At 35.5% G+C, this 24,175-nt stretch overlaps 1 pseudogene; it reads right to left on the bottom strand.

Annotated features, from left to right (window-relative positions):
- LOC105543660 overlaps positions 1–15,736 on the bottom strand; it is a 40,890-nt pseudogene extending 25,154 nt beyond the window's left edge.
- Between the last annotated feature and the right edge of the window lie 8,439 nt (positions 15,737–24,175).

The raw sequence follows: 24,175 nt of genomic DNA, 5'->3' as shown, positions 1-24,175 counted from the left end.
AAAACTCATAACCATCTTGTATGTTATACAGTATTAAGGTGAGAATTTTACATATGAGAAAGACGATGCACAAAGGGTTAAATAACTTGCGCTAGGTAGGAAGTATTGGAGCCAGATTGTGAAAAGGGGCTGAGAAGGGAGGCAAATCTTAAACTAGCTGAGTCCATGTAGTTTCTTTTAGCAGCAGCTGTCATCCACTACTAAAAAGAATGCAAATTAAGGGTCACAATTCTCTACGTACTATCCACAGTTATCTATTTTGGATAATTAGACATTATCATCAAAGTTCCTAATAATCACTGCTTTGTTTTTCCTTCCTCCCCTTTCCCATCACCAGCTTCTTTCTTTTCTCTTTTATTTTGTTTCAATATTGAGTGAGCACCAGACATTTAACAAGACTTGAAGGATAAAAAACACAAGTCCTCACAATGTTTAAAACAGATAAGATGCACAGATCGGTATATAGATCAATATGAGCTGTACATAGGTGCTCACATCATATCAAGGAGCACATAGGATAGAAAACCTTACCCAGTATGGATGTAGGACCTTACTAGTGTTCTTCAAAGTGACAGCTAAACTGGGGTTAGGAAAAAGTGTTGGTAAGTTGATGCCACAGGGGTGGATAGAAAAGAGCAAATTATTAAATAAAATGAAGGAATATGAACAGTTCTGGGAACTACAAATTATGTGGTATAAAACCAGAAAGTTAAGCAGGAATTAGAAAATTAAGAGACAAATTAAGACAGTATTATTTTATGCCTAACATTACCACAAGACTGAAGGATTTGAATTATGGAAATATCTAAACTCTGCGTGGTAAAAAATATCATTTTATAAAATATACCAGGTGTTTTCTTGTTGAGCTGTTTGAATTATTTGTAGACTCTGGATATCAGTCCTTTGTCAGATGCATAGTTTGCAAATATTTTTTCCCATTCTGTAGGTTGTCTGTTTACTCTGTTGATTGTTGCTTTTACTGTGCTTTTTAGTTTAATTAAATCCAATTTTTCTATTTTTGTTTTTGTTGCATTTGTTTCTGAGCACTTGGTCATAAATTATTTGCTTAGGTCAATGTCCAGAAGAGATTTTCCTGGGTTTCCTTCAAGGATTTTTATAGTTTCAGGTCTTATGTGTAAGTCTTTAATCCACCTTGTTAATTTTTGTATAAGGTGAGAGATAGGGTCCAGTTTCATTCTTCTGCATAAGGCTATCCAGTTTTTCCAGCACCATTTATTGAATAGGGTGTCCTTTCTCCAGTGTATACTTTTACTGACTTTGTCAAAGATTAGTTGGCTGTTGGTATGTGACTTTTTCTAGGTTCTCTATTCTGTTCCATCCATCTGTGTGTCTATTATACCAATACCATCCTGTTTTGACTACCATATCCTTTTAGTGTAATTTGAAGTCAGGTAGTGTGATACTTGCAGCTTTTTACTTTTTGCTTAGGATTGCTTTGGCTATTTGGGCTCTTTTTTGGTTCAACATAAATTTTAGCATTGCTGTTTTCTAATTCTGTAAAAAATGACATTGATAACATAATTGGGATTGTTGAATCTGTAGATTTCTTTGGGCAGTATAATCATTTTAATGATACTGATTCTTTCATGAGAAAGGTATTTTTCCATTTTTTTGTGTTAGGTACAATATCTTTCATAAGCATTTTGTAGTTTTTTCTTGTAGAGATCTTCACCACTTGATTAAATGTATTCCTAGGTATTTTATATTTTTGTAGCTAATATAAATGGGATTGAGTTCTGCTTTGGTTCTTACTTTGATCAATATTGGTGTATAGAAATGCTAGTAATTTTTTCGCCGGGCGCGGTGGCTCACGCCTGTAATCTGAGCACTTTGGGAGGCCGACGCAGGTGGATCAAGAGGTCAGGAGATTGAGATCATCCTAGCTAACACGGTGAAACTCCGTCTCTACTAAACATACAAAAAATTAGCCGGGCGTCCTGGCGAGCGCCTGTGGTTCCAGCTACTCCGGAGGCTGAAGCAGGAGAATGGCATGAACCTCGGAGGCGGAGCTTGCAGTGAGCCGAGATCGCACCGCTGCACTCCAGCCTGGGTGACACAGCAAGACTCCATCTCAAAAGAAAAAAAAAAAAGAAATGCCAGCAATTTTTTTGCATTTTTATTTAGTATCCTGAAACTTTGCGAAAGTCTTTTATCAATTCTAGTAGTCTTTTGAGGGAAGCCTTTAAGGTTTTCTTAATATAAGACAATTTGACTTCCTATTTTTCAATTTGGATGCCATTTATTTATTTCTCTTGCCTGATTGTTTTAGTTAGGATTACCAGAACTGTGTAGAATAGGAGTGATGAAAGCAGGCTTCCTTGTCTTGTTCCAGTTCTTAGGAGGAATGGTTTTAATTTCATCCTGTGGATGTGTAATATATGGCTTGTATTATTTTCAGGTATGTTCCTTTGATGCCTTGTTTGTTGAGGGTTTTTATCATGAAGGGGTGGTGAATTGTATTGAATGCTTTTTTCTGCATATATTGAAATAACTATATGGTTTGTAATCCTCCTTATGTGGTGAATCACATTTATTGATTTGTGTATGTTGAACCATCCTTGCATCCCTGGAATAAAACCCACTTAATTGTGGTGTCTTATATGTTTAATATGCTATTGAATTGGATTTGTTAGTATTTGTAGAGGATTTTTGCATCTATATTCATCAGATACATGGACCTGCAGCTTTATTTTTTGTTGTTGCATTATTATGTGTCTTTGAAAACAGAGTGATACTGACTTTGTAGAATGAGTTAGGAGAGAAGGATTGTCTTCTTGATTTTTTGGAACCGTTTCAATGGGATTGGTAACAATTCTTCTTTGTATGTCCAGCAGAATTCAGTTCTAAATTTGTCCATTCCTGCATATTTTTTTGGAGAGATTTTTTTATGACAGATTAAATTTCAGTTATTAATCTGTTCCTGATTTTTATTTCCTCCTGGTCCAACATTGGGAGGTTGTACCTTTCCAGGAATGTATCCATTTCCTCCAGGTTTTCTAGTTTTTGTACATCGAGATGCATATAGTAGCATTCTCTGTATTTCCGTGATATCAGTTGTAATGTCACCTTTATCAATTCTGATTGCTTATTTGAAACTTCTCAGTTTTTTCTTGGCTAACGTAGCTGGTAGTCTATCAATTTTATTTATCTTTTCAAAGAAACAATTTCTCATTTTGTTGATCTTTTATATATCTTTTTGGTCACAATTCCATTTAGTTCTGTATTGATATTTGTAATTTTTCTTTCTTCTGCTACCTTTGGATTTGGTTTCTTTTGCTTTTCTAGTTCCTTAAGGTACAATGTTAAGTTTTTAATTTGAGGTCTTTCTTTTTTTTTTTTTTTTTCTTCATGTGGTCACTCAGGCTGGAGTGCAGTGGCACGATTTAGGCACACTGCCACCTCTGCCTTCCAGGTTCCAGCAATTCTCGTGCCTCAGCTCCCCAAGTACCTGGGACTACCAGTATGCACTACCATGCATGGCTAATTTTTGCATTTATAGTAGAGATGGGTTTTCAACATGTTGGCCAGGCTGCTCTCGAACTCCTGACCTCAAGTGATCTGCCTGCCCCAGCCTCCCAAAGTGCTGGGATTACAGACAAGAGCTGTACCTGCCCTGATATTTCTATCTTTTTAATGTAGTCATTTATTGGTATAAGCCTCCCTCTCAGCACTACTTTTGCTGTATCCCAGAAGTTTTGGTATGCTGTGCCTATATTTTCATTCTTTTAAAAAAAACTTTTAAATTTCTATCATAATTTAATCATTTATCCAAAGATCATTCAGAAGCAAGTTGTTTATTTGTACAGTTTTGAGAGCTTATCTTTGTATTGATTTCTAGTTTTATTCCACTGATGTCTGAGAAGACGCTTGATATTATTTCAATTTTTAAAAATTTACTGACTTGCCTTGTGACCTAGTATATGGTTAACCAGAATTATGTGAATTTCATTTGCTTCACATTGTCATCAATATCTGGCATCATCAGTCTTATTCATTCTAGCTATTCATATTGGTATGTAGTGTTATCCATTTGTGATTTTAGTTTTCATTTACCAAAACAAGATTAAACAGGTTTTTGTAAACTTGTGACTTTTTGGATATTCGCCTTTCTTAAAATAAATATTCAGTTTATTTGTCCATATTTTCTACTGAGTTGTGTCTTTTGTACTGGTTTGCTGGATTGCTGTATTTATTGACATATATTTTGGATACAAGATATTTTGGCCAACATGCACTACAGATATCTTTTCCACTTTTTGTTTGCTCGTTTATTTCTGGAGAAAGACTCTCGCTGTGCCACCCAGGTTGTAATGCAGTGGCATGATCTTGGCTCAGTGCAATCTCCACCTCCCAGGTTCAAGCAATTCTTGGGCCTCAGCCTCCTGAGTAGCTGGGATTACAGGTTCACCCAACCACACCCAGCTAATTTTTGTATTTTCAGTAGAAACAGGGTTTTGCTATGTTGCCCAGGCTGTTCTTAAACTCTGAAGCACAAGTGATCTGCCCACCTCGGCCTGCCAAAGTGCTCAGATTACAAGTCTGAGCAACCATGCCTGGCCATCTTTTCCCACTTTCTTAATTTTGTTCTTTCCACTTTCTTAATAATGCCTACTGATGTAAAGAAAACCTTAATTTAATATGACTGAATTCATAATCATTTTCTTGATTTTTAGTGTTTTGTTTTGTTTTAGGAATTATTCTCAACCAAACTGAATGATGATATTATCATGTCTTATGTTCCAGAAGCATTTTGCTTTGCCTTTTTAACTTAGATTTACAAAATTTGTGGAATTGACTTTTGTTTATGGTGTGAGGTGAGGGATCAAGTTTCACTTTGTCCAAATGAAGTTTGAACTGATCTACAACGATTTACTAAAAATAGCATCTTATTACTTTTGCATTGCTATTTTGGTAATAATTGAGTCTTCCCATTGACTTCTGACTTCCATTGTTTATTTAAAAACCAAGTATAGAAACTATGAACACCTCTATGCAAATAAACTAGAAAATCTAGAAGAAATGGATAAATTCCTGGACACATACATCCTCCCAACACTAAACCACGAAGAAGCTGAACCACTGAATAGAACAATAACAGCCTCTGAAACTGAGGCAATAATTAAGACCATACCAACTAAAAAAAGTCCAAGACCAGACAGATTCATAGCCGAATTCTACCAGAGGTACAAAGAGGAACTGGTACTCTTCCTTCTGAAACTATTCCAATCAACAGAAAAAGCGGGAATCATCCCTAACTCATTTTATGAGGCCAGCATCATACTGATACCAAACCCTGTCAGAGACACAACAAAAAAAGAGAATTTCAGACCAATATCCCTAATGAAAATTGATGCAAAAATTCTCAATAAAATCCTGGCAAACTGAATCCAGCAGCACATCAAAAACTTATCCACCATCATCAAGTGGGCTTCATCCCTTGGATGCAAGGCTGGTTCAACATATGCAAATCAATAAACATAATCCATCATATAAACAGAACCAAGAAAAAAACCACCTGATTATCTCAATAGATGCAGAAAAGGCCTTCGACAAAATTCTACAGCTCTTCATGCTAAAAACTGAAAAACTAGGTATTGATGGATGCATCTCAAAATTATAAGAGCTATTTATGATAAACCCACAGCCAATATCATAGTGAATGGGCAAAAATTGGAAGCATTCCCTTTGAGACCTGGCACAAGACAGGGATGCCCTCTCTCACCACTCCTATTCAACATAGTGTTGTAAGTTCTGGCCAGGACAATCAGGCAAGAGAAATAAATAAAGGGTATTCAATTAAGAAAACAGGAGGTCAAATTGTCCCTGTTTACAGATGACATGACTGTATATTTAGAAAACCCCATCTCCTCAGCCCAAAATCTCCTTAAGCTAATAAGCAACTTCAGCAAAGTCTCAAGATACAAAATCAATGTGCAAAAATCACAAGCATTCCTATACACCAAAAAAGACAAACAAAGAGCCAAATCATGAGTTAATTCCCATTCACAATTGCTTCGAAGAGAACAAAATACCTAGGAATCCAAATTACAAGGGATGTGAAGGACCTCTTCAAGGAGAACTACAACCCACAGCTCAATGAAATAAAAGAGCACACAAATGGAAGAACATTCCATGCTCATGGATAGGAAGAATCAATATCGTGAAAATGGCCATACTGCCCAAGGTAATTTATAGATTCAATGCCATCCCCATCAAGCTACCAATGATTTTCTTCACAGAATTGGAAACAACTACTTTAAAGTTCATATGGAACCGAAAAAGAGCCCGCGTTGCCAAGACAATCCTAAGCAAAAAGAACAAAGCTGGAGACATCATACTACCTGACTTCAAACTATACTACAAGGCTGCAGTAGCCAAAACAGCTTGGTACTCGTACCAAAACAGAGATATAGACCAATGGAACACAACAGAGCCCTCAGAAATAATACCACACATCTACAACTATCTGATCTTTGAAAAACCTGACAAAAGCAAGAAATGAGGAAAAGATTCCCTATTAATAAATGTTGCTGGGAAAACTGGCTAGCCATATGTAGAAAGCTGAAACTGGATCCCTTCCTTACACCTTATACAAAAATTAATTCAAGATGGATTAAAGACTTAAACGTTAGACCTCAAAACCATAAAAACCCTAGAAGAAAACCTAGGCAATACCATTCAGGACATAGGCAAGGGCAAGGACTTCATGACTAAAACACCAAAAGCAATGGCATCAAGAGCCAAAATTGACAAATGGGATCTAATTAAACTGAAGAGCTTCTGCACAACAAAAGAAAGTACCATCAGAGTGAACAGGAAACCTATAGAATGGGAGAAAATTTTTGCAATCTACCCATCTGACAAAGGGCTAATATCCAGAATCTACAAAGAACTTCAACAAATTTACAAGAAAAAATCAAAAACCCCATCAAAAAGTTCAAGGATATGAACAGACACTTCTCAAAAGAAGACATTCACACAGCCAACAGACACATGAAAAAAAGCTCATCATCACTCGCCATCAGAGAAATGCAAATCAAAACCACAACGAGATACCATCTCATACCAGTTTGAATGGCAATCATTAAAAAGTCAGGAAACAACATGTGCTGGAGAGGATGTGGAGAAATAGGAACACTTTTACACTGTTGGTGGGACTGTAAACTAGTCTAACCATTGTGGACAACAGTGTGGCGATTCCTCAAGGATCTCGAAGTAGAAATACCATTTGACCCAGCCATCCCATTACTGGGTATATACCTAAAGGATTATAAATCATGCTGCTATAAAGACACATGCACACGTATGGTTATTGTGGCACTATTCACAATAGCAAAGACTTGGAACCAACCCAAACGTCCATCAATGGTAGACTGGATTAAGAAACTGTGGCACATATACACCATGGAATACTATGCAGCCATGAAAATGGATGAGTTCATGTCCTTTGTAGGGATGTGGATGAAGCTCGAAACCATCATTCTGAGCAAGCTATCGCAAGGACAGAAAACCACACACATCATGTTCTCACTCATTGGTGGGAATTGAACAATGAGAACAGTTGGACACAGGGTGGGGAACACCACACACTGGGGCCTGTTGTGGGGTGGGGGGAGGGGGAAAGGATAGTATTAGGAGAATTACCTAATATAAATGACGAGTTAATGGGTGCAAGACAACATGACACATGTATACATATATAACAAACCTGCACGTTGTGCACGTGAAACCTAGAACTTAAAGTATAATAAAAAAAAAGAAAAAAATTTTAAAAAACAAACCAAGTACTACTCTAATTTTTATTACTTGAAAAATACATTTTTGTCTGCCTGACTTAAAAAGTGTCTCTTTATCTTTGATTTTACCAGTATCATTACAATGTGCCTGCATAGGTTTTTTTGCATTGTCATGATATAATTTTGTCTTTCATTACTATTGAAGAATTTTTAGTGATTATTTCTTCAAATGTTGTTTCCGTCTCTTTCTATCTCTACTCTGGTTAAGGATAAATGTATATTTGAGCACCTCATTGTATACTGTAGGTTTCTCACTTTCTTGGCTGTATTATTTACTGCTTTTTCTCTCTGTACTTCTTTCTGAATATTTTGTTTTGTCCTGAATTCTAGTTTATTAATGCTTGCCTCATTTGTTTCTCATTTTCCTGTTAAATACAACCATTTCATTTTAATGTATTATTTTAATTTTATTTCAAAATTTTGTTTTTATATAAATTGTCTATGCTGTGTTTTTTTATAATTTCTATTTTCTTGCTAAATACTTAATCTTCTTTTTGTGATGTTGAAAAATAGACACTTAGCAGTTGTAAAGTCTAGTAAAAAGTCCTAATATTTCAGGCCCCTGTAGGTCTGTTGTTAATTTTTATTGTTTTTTTGTTTTGTTTTGTTTTGTTTTGTTTTGTTTTTCTGGTTCTCTTGTATGTTGATATCTCTTTTCATGCACCTGGTTATTTTATATAGTATGCCAGAATCTCCATTTGAAAGTTAGTTAAAATATTCCAGTCATAGGATAATCCCATTTTTTTTTTTTTCCCAGAAGAGATTGCTTTTGGCTAGGAAGGGATACTAAAAATCTTAGGTCATCTTTTTTTTTTTTTTTTTTAATTTATTTTTTATTATTATTATACTTTAAGTTCTAGGGTACATGTGCATAACGTGTAGGTTTGTTACATATGTATACTTGTGCCATGTTGCTGTGCTGCACCCATCAACTCGTCAGCCCCCATCAACTCGTCATTTACATCAGGTATAACTCCCAATGCAATCCCTCCCCCTTCCCTCCTCCCCCCTCCCTATGATAGGCCCCAGTGTGTGATGTTCCCCTTCCCAAGTCCAAGTGATCTCATTGTTCAGTTCCCACCTATGAGTGAGAACATGCGGTGTTTGGTTTTCTGTTCTTGTGATAGTTTGCTAAGAATGATGGTTTCCAGCTGCATCCATGTCCCTACAAAGGACACAAACTCATCCTTTTTTATGGCTGCATAGTATTCCATGGTGTATATGTGCCACATTTTCTTAATCCAGTCTGTCACTTTGCTCAACATCAGAGTGGAGCTTCTAGTCATCTGAACTGAAAATTTGAAGAGTTTTCACATCAGCTTCCTACCTTTGCTTCCTTGTATGTTCTAATCTTCTGTCTTGATTACACTGGAACTGAGATACTTTCAAATTTGCTATGTAGGCCTTCAGGCTCCTCCTGTTTCTTCTTGTATTTGCTAACACCCCCAAGTGAAAAGTGTCCCCAGAAATCTAGTTAATTTTTCTGTGTTTTTCTCCCCTAACATTTTCATCAAATCTTTCTTCAATAGTTTATTGCATCCCCAAGGCTTTGATAACACATAAAGTAAATATTTTGAAATGTTTCTGCTTACCTAATAAGAAAAATCAACCTGACTTTCCACACCTGCCATTATTGGAAGTGACAAAACTCTAGATATTTGGGTCATTGTTATCATTTGTCTATTTTCATTGGTATGTTATATTTTTCATTGTGGAATACTAAATATAGACAACCCTCGTGGTGGATTCTTTCCCTGAAAATACTCTTATTTTTCTCTGTCAGATGGCCAGGTTGTGCATTTTCCAAATTTCTATGCCCTCTTTTCCTTTTAATTATAAGTTTCAACTTTGAGTCATTCCTTTGCTCTTTCATCTGAGCTCAGAATGTTAGAAGCAGCCAGGCCATATCTTGAAGAATACTGCTTATTTATTTATTTATTTTTTCCGTATTTCTTTCAGCATTTTGTTTGTAAACACTTAACCAGTCTGTAAGAAATTCCAGACTTTCCCTTGTCTCCCTGTCTTCTTCTGAGCCCTCCAAATTCTTCCAGTCTCTGTGTATTACCCAGTTCCAAAGCCATTTCCACAATTTAGGTATCTTTATAGCAACACCCTATTCCTTGTTATCAATTTTCTATATGAGTCTGATTTGCATTTCAATAAAGAAATGTCTGAGACTGGATAATTTTTAAAGAAAAAATGTTTATTTGGCTTATGGTTTTGCAGGTTGTACAAGCATAGCTCCAGCATCTAGCAAGCTTCTGGCAAGGCCTCAGGAAGCAAGAGAGACAGAGGGAAGTTGGTTCCAGAGTCTTTTTAACAACCAGCTTTTACATAAACATATTACCATGAAAAGGAGCACCAAGCCATTCATGAATGATCTACCCCTACGAATGAAACAACTCTTACCAGGCCCTGTTTTCAACATTAGGGATTACATTTCAACATGAGATCTGGAGAGGAGAAACATCCAAAGTATGTCACAGGTATGCCTCAGAAATGCTGCAGGTTCAGTTTTCAGCCACCACAATGAAGCAAATATTGCAATAAAACAAGTCACACCAATTTTTTGGCCTTCTAATACATTTAAAATTACATTTGTACTATACTATGGTCAAGTATGCAATAGCTTTATGTCTAAAAAATAATGTACATACTTTAAAAATATTTTATTGCTAAAAAATACTAGCAATCATCTGAGCCTTTAGTCATAGTCTTTTTGTTGGTAGAGGGTCTTGACTTGATGTTCATGGCTGCTGACTGATCAGGGTAGTGGTTGCTAAAAGTTGGGATGGCCATGGAAATTTCATAAACTAAGACAATATAGTTTGCCACATCAATTGACTATTTCAGAAAAACTTTCTCTGTAACATGTGATACTGTTTGATAGAATTTTACCCATAGTAGAACTTCTTTCAAAATTGGAGTAAATCCTTTCAAATCCTCCTGCTGCTTTATCAACTAAATTTACGAAATATTCTAAATCCTTTGTTGTTATTTCAATAATGTTCACAACATATTCATCATGAGTAGATTTCATTTCAAGAAACTACTTTTTATTCATTTGTAAGAAGTAATTTCTCATGCATTAAACTTTTAACATGAAATTACAGCAATTCAGTCACATATTTAATCTCCACTTCTAATTCTAATTCTCCTGCTATTTCTACCACATCTGTGATTACATCTTCCACTAAAGTTATGAACACTAACGTCATGAATCCTTCATTCATCAGTCATTCATGAGCATTGGAATCAACTTCTAAACTCCTGTTAATGTTGATATTCTGATCTCCTCCTATGAATCATGATTTTTTTTTTTTTTTTTTTTTGAGACTGAGTCTCACTCTGTTGCCCAGGCTGGAGTGCAGTGGCACAATCTCAGCTCATTGCAACCTCCACCTCTCAAGTACAAGCCACTGTCATGTCTCAGCCTCCCGAGTATCTAGAATTACAGGCATGCACCACCACACCTGGCTAATTTTGTGTGTGTTTTGAGCAGAAATGGTGTTTCACCATGTTGGCCAGGCTGGTCTCAAACTCCTGGGCTCAATCCATCCATCCACCTTGGCCTCCCAAAGTGCTGGGATTACGAGTGCACCACCATACCTGGCCAATCATGAGTGCTCTTAATAGCATTTAGAAAGGTGAATTATTTTCAGAATACTTTTCCAAGATCCATCAGAGGAATCACTAGGGCAGCTATAGCCTTACAAAATGTATTTCTTTAATAATAAGTCTTGAAAGTCAAAATTACTTTTTGATCCTTGAGTTGCAAAATTAAAATTATATAGGAGGCATGAAGATAGCATTAATCTTTTCATACATCTCCTTCAGAGCTCTTGGGTGTTCAAGCACATTGTCAATGAGTGGTAATATTTTCAAAACAGTAATAATTTTTTAAATATCTTTTTTTCTGAGCTTAATTCTCAACAGTGGGCTTAAAGTATTCAGTACATCATACTGTAAACAGATGTCTTTTAATCCAGGCTTTATTTTTCAGTTTACTGAGCAATAAAGAGAGTAGATTTAGCATAATTCTTAAAGATTCTTGAGATTTTTCAGAATGATACATGAGCATTGGCTTGAAGTTAAAGTCAACAGCTGCATTAACTCACCAAAACGAGAACCAGTCTGTCCTTTGAAGCTTTGAAGCTAAGCATTGACTTCTCTTCTCTAGCTGTGAAAGTTCCTGATGGCATCTTCTTCCTATAAAGGCTGTTTCATCTGCACTTAAAAATCCATTGTTTGGTGTAGTCATTTTCATCAGTGATCTCAGCTAGATCTTCTGGATAACTTTCTATTGCTCCTCAATCAGCACTTGCTGCTTCATCTTGCACTTTTATGTTGTGGAGAGGGCTTCTTTCCTTAGCCCCCAAGAACCATCCTCTGGTAGCTTCAAACTTTTCTTCTGCAGCTTCTCTACTTCTCTCAGCCTTTATGGAATTGAAGAGAGTTAGAGTCTTGCTCTATATTAGGTTTGGCTTAAGGGAATGTCATGACTGGTTTGATCTTCTAACCAGACCACTCAAACTTACTCCATATCAGCAGTAAGGCAGTTTCATTTTCTTATTATTTGTGTCTTCGTTGAAGTAACACTTTTAGTTTCCTTGTAGAACTTTTCCTTTGTATTCGCAATTTGGTAAGCTGTTTGGCACAACAGACCTAGCTTTATGCCTATCTCGGCTCTTGACATGCCTTCCTCACTAAGCTTAAACATTTCTACCTTTTGATTCAAAGTGAGACATGTGTAACTCTTCCTTTCACTAAAACACTTAGATGTCACTGTAGAGTGACTAATCGGTCTAATTTAAGTATTATTGTGTCTCAGGAGATAGGGAAGCCTGAGAAGAGGTAGAGAGACAGGGGAATGGCAGGTCATTGGAAAAGTCAGAACATACACAACATTTATCAATTCAGTTTGTTGTCTTATACGGGTGTAGTTCATGGCACCCTAAAACAATTACAATAGTAACATCAAAGATCACTGATCACAGATCACCATTAAAGACATCATAATGAACAGTCTGAAATATTTGCAAGAATTACCCACTGAGACAAAGAGATATGAAGTGAGCACACATTGGAAAACGGCCCCAACACATTTGCTTGACTCAGGATTGCCACAGACCTGCAATTTATTTAAAATTCAGTATCTTCTGGCCCTGGGCGCTTTGGCTCACGCCTGTAATCCCAAAACTTTGGGAGGCCGAGGCAGGCAGATACCCTGAGGTCAGGAGTTCAAAATGAGTCTGGCCAACATGGTAAAATCCTGTCTGTACAGAAATACAAAAAGTAGCTGGGCATGATGGTGGATGCCTATAATCTCAGCTACTCGGGAGGCTGAGACAGGAGAACCGCTTGAACCCAGGAGGCAGAGGTTGCAGTGAGCTGAGATTGCGCCATTGCACTCCAGCCTGGGCAATTGAATGAGACACTGTCTCAAAAAAAAGCAAAACAAAACAAAACAAAAAATGTTCAAAGCTCAATAAGATGAAGCACAGTAAAACAAGGTATGCCTGCATCTTTAAAACTAAATATGTCTCCTAAGTAAACTTATCTTCTCTAAAAAAAACAAACAAACAAAAAAAACAAAAAAAAAAACCTAATGGCAATCTTAATTAAAGAGTAATATGGACTCAGGGTCTCAGAATCATCACTTTCGTGTTTTTTTTTTTTTTGAGTCGGAGTCTCGCTTTGTCGCCCAGGCTGGAGCGCAGTGGCACAATCTCCGCTCACGGCAAGTTCCACCTTCCGTGTTCACGCCATTCCTCAGCCTCCTGAGTAGCTGGGACTACAGGCGCCCGCCACCACGCCCGGCTAATTTTTGTATATTTTTAGTAGAGACAGGGTTTCACCGTGTTAGCCAGGATGGTCTCCATCTCCTCACTTCGTAATCTGCTCGCCTCAGCCTCCCAAATGGGAATACAGGCATGAGCCACCACGCCTGGCCAGAATTATGACTTTCTTATGATCCATTTATTCTCTTCACTGTTACATTGTTTTTGATCTGCATACATTCAACACGTATTTTATTGAGTACCTAATATTAGCCACTCTACTCAAAATGATTTCTTGGAGATAGCTGGATTTCTATACTTAATTGGTAATTCAAAATCCATTGACAATACTAAATCCCTATAATACTTTCCTTGGTTCTTATCCTTTGACTTACCTACAGTTTTGCCTTTTGGATAACTTTTCATTTTAATGTACTGTAAGTGAATAATTACTTGTTCAACTTTCTTGTTTCCTTAATTTTGTTTCTCTTGCTGTGTTTCTAAAGTTTTGTGTTTGTTTTTAATATACATATACCTTTCTTTTTAGTTTTTCAGGCAAAATAATTATTAGTGGATTTTGGAAGAAGTCTTTGATTTTCTCCAAAATGCCCTGCAAAGTGTTGTTTTTCTATAATAATTATCAAGAAAACACCTGCATAGTACTTTGCATTTCTGCCTCTCTAGTAAGAGTCATTTGTTTATATTCACTATCTGTAATAAATAAGACTCCAACTCTTCTGTTGCAATGGGAAAAAATATATATATATTTTAGATTCCATTTTGGAGGTGGCAGTTACTTTCTGATTGGATTCTAAGCTGGAAATAAATTGTCCCATTTTCTAAATTACCTCTTCCCAGAAGGAGAAGGGAATGGTCTAAGGACTATTATTATTTAATCATTTTATGCACAGTATTTTGCAAAGCCGTAATTCCAGACATGGTTGATTTTTAGAAATTTTTAAAATTAAAAATTATATATGATGTTATCTAGACAGATTGAATCAGAATTCCTGAGGATAGAACCTAGAAACTTTTTGTAAGTTTGTTTAGTTTGGCTTTTAACCTCCTTTGATAACTGTGATAATCAGCCACTGATTTTCTGCAATAGATTATTTCTCTCAAATCAAATATTTTAGCTAAAAAACTTAACACTAGTTTTTACTTATCACTTATTGCATCCTGATATATCTCTATTTTAATTCATATGAGTACTAATTACCGTTTCCAGCCACCTAGGATTACAATACCAAGCCTAAGCATTTTTGTCTCTCTTGCCTTCGCTTCCTCAATTTCCACCCAGTCTCCAGGATATACTGATTTTATGCCCATCACATTTTTATCATATGCCTTCTCTTTACATTTTCAGTGTGACTATCCTAATTTAACATTTTTCTTGCGAAGACTTTTTTAAGAGCCTATTTTCCCTGACTTCAAGTTTAAGGCCATATAATCCATCCAATAACTTAATAACAAAACCACAGTTTGATCTTAGCATGACTTTTCTCATACTTTTTTTTTTTTTTATTTTTTAGACAAGGTCTTACTCTGTTGCCAGGGCTGGAGTGCAGTGGTGCAATCATAGCTCACTGAAGCCCCAAACTCCTGGGCTCAAGTGATCCTCCCACCTCAGCCTCCAGAGTAGCTAGAACTACAGGCATGCACCACCACACCTGGCTAATCAAACACTTTTAATAGCTCCTAAATTTCTACAATGCACGGTGGTTATTCATAGGATGGCATTCAAAACTTGCTATTATCTGGTGAAACAGTGTATCCTTTTTAGCTTTGTCTCTCTTCTTCCCCTTCATGTATTTCTCCTTAGTCTACCTATTTACCCAACATGTTCTGCACTTTTTAGCTTTTATGTATTTTTGTACGGCATCCCTTTCATCTGATTTGTCTTCCTCTGTCTTTATCTGTTCAAATATCATTTATGTTTTAAAGTAAAGTTTAAATGCCACTTTCTTCAAATCTTACTTGGTCTCACATGGTTACAGTGATCTAGTTGTCTTCACAAACTTATTACTTTATGTTACAGATATTTTGCATGGAGCTTTTCCATACTTACATTGCTTGTAAGCTCACCAAAAGTCGAAACTGTAAATTATTCAGCTTTCTGTGCTTCTGAATGCCGGGCATATTGCCTTGCCCACGATGAAGGCACAATAATTTATGGAATAAATTGGTGGGTCTATGAATAAATGGTTAGACTGAGAATCATAAAACAATAGCAATAAGACTATCCAGGCATCAGTAAAATTTGCTTACAAGATTCTAATGGGAGAAATTGAGAATAGGAGAGCAACAAACACATTAATATCATCTAAGAATTATTTCACTCAGATGAGATGAATAAGTGATTATGTTTGCCTGCGTTTCTGCTTCAGTTGTCTTAAGGGCATAACCTCATAATGCACATACACTGACAGAATAAATAGAAAGCTCTTTTTAGTGATTATTTAAAATTAATTTATTTCAATCGCAATACTTAGGTGAATGAATTCAAATGTAAAAGATTGTATAGGAATGGGCATGATATATTGTTTTTGTTTTTAAATCAGTCTCATCTGGAAAAGAATAACTATTTTTAAAATTTGGAAACTAATCTTTATATATTTGTTGAATAATTTCTGAAAGCAAGTTGCCTAATACGTTTGTGGCTGTCTCAGGAAAAAAAAAAAAAAAAAAAAAAAAAAAAAAAAAGGCACTTAAATCTATACTCATTATCTAGACCACTAGGAATTTTCTCTTTAAGAGAGTTTTTTTTACTGAAGAAAAATGCTCCCAGGAAGTCATTTGAATTATTTGCCTCTTGCGGTGTTTGTTTTCAACTAAAATTAAGTTATGCCTTTGGCCTTTAAGTCATAACATACATATCTTGTTCAAATACAAAATGTGGGGCCCATGTATTTTCAAAACATCAATAGTTTGTGTTTAAAGTAGCTGGGCTGAGAATTTGGCAAAATTTGAAAATTTAATATTTCTGTTTCCAATAAAGAATAACAATTTCTATGAGATTATCCTCAGATAATATGGCATCTCTTTAACAATTTAACTTATTTCTTCAGTATATGACTTTAAAAATATTTTCAAATGTTAACTTGAATGAATGAATAACCTCTAACGGTGTTCATAGAATTTATGTTCAGGTGATGACTAAATGAGCAACTGATTAAAATTGCAGAAATTTTATTCAATGTTCTTTCCATCCTCCTCATGCTCCTCTTCATGTCGAGGCTCCTTGCACTTTATGTATGCTGACTTTCATTTGCCCTTAGGTAGGTAGAAACTGCTAATGGACTACGTGCAATCTCTTTTGATGATTGTTGTTTCTTCCCATAGTATTATTAGTCTGTTTATATATTTGGTTTTGGAAATATTATAATGGCCCTTAAAAAACATCTATTGATTTCTGTGAAAGATCTGGCCTCTTTATCATACTAAAGTTAGTTTCTTTCATGAAAAAAAATTAAGTCACTGTATGGTACTTCTTTTACCTCCATTTAAAAATGTTCCTGAAACTATTAAAAAAAAGGGTGGCGGGGGGTTGGGGTATGTAACAAAGACATCAGTCCTTAGCAAAAAGTAGAGTGTTGTGATTTAATTTGTATTTATTTCTGGCAATTTACCTGTAGCTATGTATATGCCTAGCGTGACCCACATGATTATACAGAGTGATAGTTTCATGTGCCTAAAAACAAGTAAAAACTGAAACTGGAAAAAATTGATAATTTTACTCCACTGAAAGTGAAAAAATAGATACTTTTATTAATTTTCTGTAGGAGGGAAGTTAACCCAAATTCTTTTATTGATGTGAAACAAAAGTTGCCTTGAAATGGATTAAACATTGTAAACGGAGATATGGGATTATGTAGCTACAGTCTAAGGTAAACATGGCTTTAAGCAGGGATGAATCCAGGGACATGGAGGATGTTATTAGGACTCCAGCTCCTTCCATTCTTCTCTTTCCTGTGATTAGGGCTATTTCAAAAAAGTCGTTGCAGCTCTATGCTCACATCCTCCTTATGACTTGTGATCCTAGAGAAGATAGTGGGTATTTTCTGGTAGCACCAGTAATGCAATGACAACTGTGACTGAGTCAGCCAACGCTCCAAGGTCTCCTGTAGCAATGTGGATGATGTGATTGACAGATTTATCAAGTGAGGAAGGGGTGGTTCTCAAAATAATATCATGCAGGTATGGCCATAAGCACCTAATATTCACTGTAGTTAGGTGTCGATCAGAAACTCTAAAGGGTGCATTGATAAACATCTGAGAAAACAGTCACCAAAAATGGACCATCTGGTAAAACACTACTCTACAACATAACAAAAAGATGTATTGGAAAGAAGAATAAATATATAAGAATCAGATTTTGCCAGTAAGTGTTAAAATGCTTTCTTCTCTAAGACAGAACATCCACTTTCCTTGCAAAATAAGTCTTTTTGACCAGGATATCATTTATATTCTTTTCTCTCAACATTATCTTTGAGAAATAATGGACTTCATATATATATATACACACACATACATATATATATAATGTATATATATACACATTATCTTTGAGAAATAATGGACTTCATATATATATATATATATATATATATATATACTTCTGCATCCATAGTAACATCTAAGGGGAGGGGCTAAATATGTTTCTTCCATTTAGCTTTTTTTTTTCTTTTTTATTCAACTAATCTATCACGAATGCGTTTTGCTCCTATATTTTAAATATGTCTTGAATACATTAGCATCATCCTACCTGTCACCACTTTAATTTAGGCTCTCAACATAGGGTGCTACTGAAAATATCTCTAGAGTAGTTTCAGTGCCTATATTCTTTTTGTTGTTTCTTTCACATGGTCACAAGGATGGCAGTACTAAACAGTATATCAAGTTAATGGCCTTCTTTAAGTCTGTAGATATGTAGATGGCTCCCATCAACTACACTCATGATATGGCACAGCCTCAGTTGTAATAACTTCTCTGACCTCTTCTCATCATGCTCTGACAATGTAGAAGTACTTGTACTTCCCTTATTATGTTATGGTATTAGGTAACTTCATGTATTGACTAATAGAATACAAAGTTCCAAACTTTTCCTTCTGCTCTACTTTTCTATACACATTTCTATTATCACATTTACACAGGGTACTTTATCTATTTACATGCCTCGCTCTCATTTCTCACATTAGACTCTGTTTTTTTAAAAGCCTAATCTGCGACCTTACTACTCAAAGTGGTGTTCCACACCAGGAATATTAAGATCACCTAGCATCTATTTAAAAACGAAGAATTTTGTGTGTTCCACAAGGCCTGATGAATCAGAATAAGAATTTTAACAAAACCTTTAGGTGATTCAAGTACAGTTTAAATTTTGAAGAGCACTGATGTATGAAATATTCTTTTTACTTTAATACCATGTGTCTATAAAATAGGCTTTTATATCTAGTATACAGTACATGATTTACACATTTTGCATTTAATTGAGTTGAAAACAATTTATTCACATCATAATTTTTTTGACCCTCAAGTTAAAATAATTGTACTGGTTTTTTTTTTTAGAAATATACCAGAGTCTTGCCTCCTGAGAAGATAAAGATCCTATAATAATGCTATATTCCCAGACTACATATTTAATGCTAGGCTGTTTCTCTTCCTTCAAACTTCAGAAAATGTCTTCCTGTTTCCTCTAAGCTCACCAGTGTAGTCATGAAAAGAGAAAATTGTGGTAAGTAAAATTTATTAGTGAAAGTTTAAGCTGAAGGGCAGACCATTGAAATGGATTGACTGCATTATTGGCCTTCAATTTTACAGCATTTGGTCAGACCCTTCCACACTGACCGTGGGTTTGGGTACATTATTGCTTTAGCTAGCAGAATAGACACACATTTGATGGGGGCAGAGGCTTATACATTTCTATTTCGTCTCTCTTGCCCTTTATCTACGTTATTAGAATTATGAGCAGAGCCCAGTAGGCCCATGTGTAGCAATGAAAGCCCAGACACTATAGAAGGCTTGGCCAAGATCAGCTAAAAGCCAACTTTCAGCTGAGGAGCACCTGACTATAGACATGTACATGAGCCCAATCCATCCCTGCTAAAGTCAGCAGCATTATCAAACCAACACATTCAACCATGATCAAAATGACTTAATTTTAGGCTGGGTGCAATGGCTCACACCTGTAATACCAGCACTTTGGGAGGATGAGGTGGGTGGATCCCTTGAACCAAGGATTTTGAGACCAGCCTGGGCAACATGGAAGAACCTCATCTCTACAAAAAAAAAAAAAAAAAAATTTAAAAATCAGCTGGGCTTGTGGCAAGCACCTGTAGTCTCAGCTACTCTTAAGGCTGAGGTGGGAGAATCTCTTGAACCTGGTAGCTGGAAGTTGCAGTGAGCTGAGATTGTGCTACTGCACTCCAGCCTGCTCAACAGAGTGAGACCCTGTCTCAAAAAAATAAATAAAAATAAAAATAAAAAAAGATTATGCAACATTACTGGGGCAACAGATAACAGCTACAGTAATGGAATGTAGTTCAAGTATCTCCTCAGTTTCAGGTGTGGTTCGTTCATAACTCAAATAATTTTTTAGAGTTCTTAAGCTTAAAAATGAATAAAAAGTGTTCTCTACACTAAAGTACCTTAATAATTATAAATATTAAGATAAAAACATTGTTTACAGATATAATAAAACCACTTTTAAAAGTCTTTGAATCTCTGTAGGAACCTGATTAAGCATTCTTTATTTTCTTTGAGTTGTACTATCCTTATCTCTGGGTTCAGAGGTTGAGATAAGATAGCTTACCTAAATATTAGGTAAGGGTTACTGAAGAGAATATGTATTTCAACATGTATATACAACATAGATATAGTAGGAAATTTATTAAAATGCAAACAATGGAGTTATATAAATAGATAATTCTAAGGAAGGACAGAAAGATGTTTTGCAATGTAAATTTATCTCTTATTAGGTTATTATAATTCTTAATTAGGAAGGCTATTCTTTAGATTATACATTTGCTAATTAATTCTGTCTTTTGAAAGATTCAATCATTTTTATTACAAAAAAATTAAGAGTTTGAAAAATCTAGTAATCGTGCTTGTGTCATAATGACATCTAGGCGACCAATAGCTGAGGTATTTACACATGGATGAGGAAACAATGAAAGTTACTTTTCATAACATTATAGATTAGTTCAATCAAAATATTTCAATCTCCCACTGGCCAAGGTCGGGATATGGGGTGGTAAAGTGGAGAAAGTAGCAGCTGAGAGTTGTCAGCCAACACTCACAGCAGCCATGGAAGGGGTTCATTGCTGGGAAAGGAGATCCAGACAGATTGAGAGGTGGGGTCTCAATTTTCCTGAGTATCAGAAATCTGCTTTTATTATTCCTGCGTATTTTTCCACTTATTCTGCTTTTATGCATTCAAGTCTTCCTTGCTGTGGTGCTTCAGCTGCTTGTGACTCTTTTTCCCCAGATATAAACCAAAATATCATTGTTTGTTGTCCAGTCTACATAAGTGGAATGCCAGTTGAATGCCATAAGAATGAACTAAATGAGTCACTTAGTGACTTTTAAGTAAATTCTATCACAATGCTTAAGAACAGTTGGTGGAGCCGGGTGTGGTGGCTCATGCCAGTAATCCCAGCACTTTGGGATGCCGAGGCGGACAGATCACGAGGTCAGGAGATCAAGACCATCTTGGCTAACAGAGTGAAACCCTGTCTCTACTAACATTTCAAAAATATTAGCTGCACATGGTGGCAGACGCCTATAGTCCCAGCTACTTTGGGAGGCCGAGGCAGGAGGATCTCTGGAGTCTGGGAGGCAGAAGTTGCAGTGAGACGAGATCACGCCACTGCACTCCAGCATGGGTGACAGAGCAAAACTCCATCTCAAAAAAAAAAAAAAAAAAAAAAAAAAAAAAAAAAAATTGGTAATGTTTTCTATCAGTCCTCAGGTTATTCCATAGTATATGCTATATGTTGTATGCATCTGTTAGTTTCAGCTCTGCCTGAGTCTACTGTTTACTCCAAATTTTTCCAAAATTCAATTACAGCAACTGTATCCTTAATCAGCAAGTGGACTTACATTTTTTTGTTTTTAATAATGAAAGTAAATTTTATTAATGTGGTTTATAGATTTTTAATTATAGAACTACAAAATATGTTTTATTTGTCTTCTAGATATTGTAACTGCCACTTTTGTAAAATAAAAATAATTGCGCTTTGTGTTTTAATGCTTTTTCTAGTGCATCCATGACCCTTCAAAAAAGAAACATGAAAGTACTTTTTATGCTGTTTCTTTTCTCTATATCCCTATAAACTCAAATTTCCACGCTGCAAGAAGCTCGCTAATATTTTGAAGGAAAAATGTGTAGTGGGGTGTCTTAAGTGTAAGAGAGTAGAAGTCTCAATATTACATTAAGCAAAATCTAGAAGAAATCTAGTACTTATGAAAAGACAATGATACAAAAACAAAATGTCACTTATTATAATTTTATGAAGTGATTACTTATAGATTAACCCATCTTCAATACAAATCATAGACGCATACCATTAAAAAGATACACAATTATATCAAATTCAGTATTTCACAAATGCTGTTTTTTCTCAATGCAGTGGAAGACTTATGCTGTCCAGTTTCAATTTTGAGAAAATATCTAAAAGAATCAATATTTTATCTGCTATTTTTAGGAATGTAATCCTATTTATTATTTTAATGTTTTTGTGTAGTGTTCAGACATCCCTAATATTCTGCCTACTTTAATAGTTGAGGAAAACCAATAAATTTATTAACCTATCTACAGAAGTCACACAAAGTTGTAAGGAAGACGAAGTATTCTAAGAGCAGAAAGTGACAGAATTTTCAGATAATCGCTCTGCTTCTATTTAAGAATTTACCTACTTCATTACAGATTAGAAAATGCTATATCAGCCAGGTGAGTTGGATTGTATAATTATCTTCTGATAGCAAGAAAACTAACAATCTGGAGAAATTAAGAACAAATGCCAACCACCCAACAAAACAAAACACAAACAAAAGTTAAAATACCAAAAAAGTTTAAATATTAGAGTTTACTTCCCAGTGTCGTTCTTATTCATACTATCAATTTTCATGTACAAATTGAGCTATTTTTATGTGTAGCCTACATAATATGCTGATAATATAAACCAGTTTCGAGCAGCACTGTTTCATCCCTGTTCCATAATGAAAAAAAGATAAATTGTATGTGACTCCTATTCTTTCCTTTAAATGTTTATGCAACTATTGAAACCATATAAGAAATTTTGTAGTATATTGGTAATTTGGGTTCCAAGTCAATAGCATATAGTTAAATGCAGAAAATATTAACAAAATTGTTTGTCATTAATAAGAATCTACTGACAGAAATCAACAGGGTAAATCTACAAAATAAAATGTTATCTTTTGATAGAAATTAAACAAGTTTGACTCCCTCAAGTAGGGCTTTTTTTAAAAGGAAATGGCAAATGCAATTGTATGCTGAGAAAATATCAAGACCCAAAATAATGTTTTCAGACTTAAAACAAAATCTTTACAGAACTTTCTTCATGATAAGATGAACAGAATATAAAGTCTCATGGGACCTTTTGAGTCATAAGAAGCATCTTAAGAGCAGAAAAAGTTATTTTCATGTCACTATTTTTTGGTAAATTACATAATGTATATATATTAGTGATCAAAATTGCTATGCATGTCTCAGGAATACAAATAACTTATACAAATAAATCCCAATACTTGATTAGGTCAAAATGAAAGGTGAAAAATATTGTCTTATATCTTCAAGATAACAATTAAGGGACTCATGGAACCAAGAGGGGAAAAAAGCTTTTTAAAGCCAGCCATAGAAGTTTCTCTGCCAAGAATTCCCTATTATCCAAGCTTGGAGTCATGAGTTAGAGTAATTGTGCCAGTAGAGACAGATACAGAAGATAAATTGTAGTCCAATATTTCTATTCCAAGAAATATCCAGAGCAGAAATCAAAAACATCTCAAGAGGTTTAAAGAACACTTTCAAAAGTTTTTCAGCAGAGCATCTGGTATCATTAAGTGGTCAGAGATGTTTCAAGCTGGATGGTTCCTACAACTTTACTGTTGGGTTCACCTGCTTCAGGATGGATGGAATCTCTGTCCTTAATGCTTCTTGTCTAAAATATGTAAGGAAGTATTCTGGCAATTCCAGTCAAAATCATAGGGCTTCGAACAGATATATACAAAAACACTTCACCAGTTTGTCAAACATCATTCTGCCCTCATCCTTCATAAAGCAAAATGTTCCAGTTATTAAATTCCTTTATTTAAGAAGTCTTCATTCTCTGGTGTTTACATCTTCCCAAAGAAGAAAGTCAACTTAAGAATTAATATTTCTGGCAGGGCACAGTGGCTCAGGCCTGTAATCCCAGCACTTGGGGAGGCCGAGGCGGGCAGATCACGAGGTCAGGAGATTGAGATCATCCTGGCTAACACAGTGAAACCCTATCTCTACTAAAATACAAAAAAATTAGCCAGGCGTGGTGGCAGGCACCTGTAGTCCCAGCTACTCAGGAG

The sequence above is a fragment of the Mandrillus leucophaeus genome, unplaced genomic scaffold (assembly GCF_000951045.1).
Source record: "Mandrillus leucophaeus isolate KB7577 unplaced genomic scaffold, Mleu.le_1.0 Scaffold289, whole genome shotgun sequence".
NCBI classification, from domain to species: Eukaryota; Metazoa; Chordata; class Mammalia; order Primates; family Cercopithecidae; genus Mandrillus; species Mandrillus leucophaeus.
Note: the sequence above shows the minus strand (reverse complement) of the source record. Positions and strands in the feature narration are given on the sequence as shown.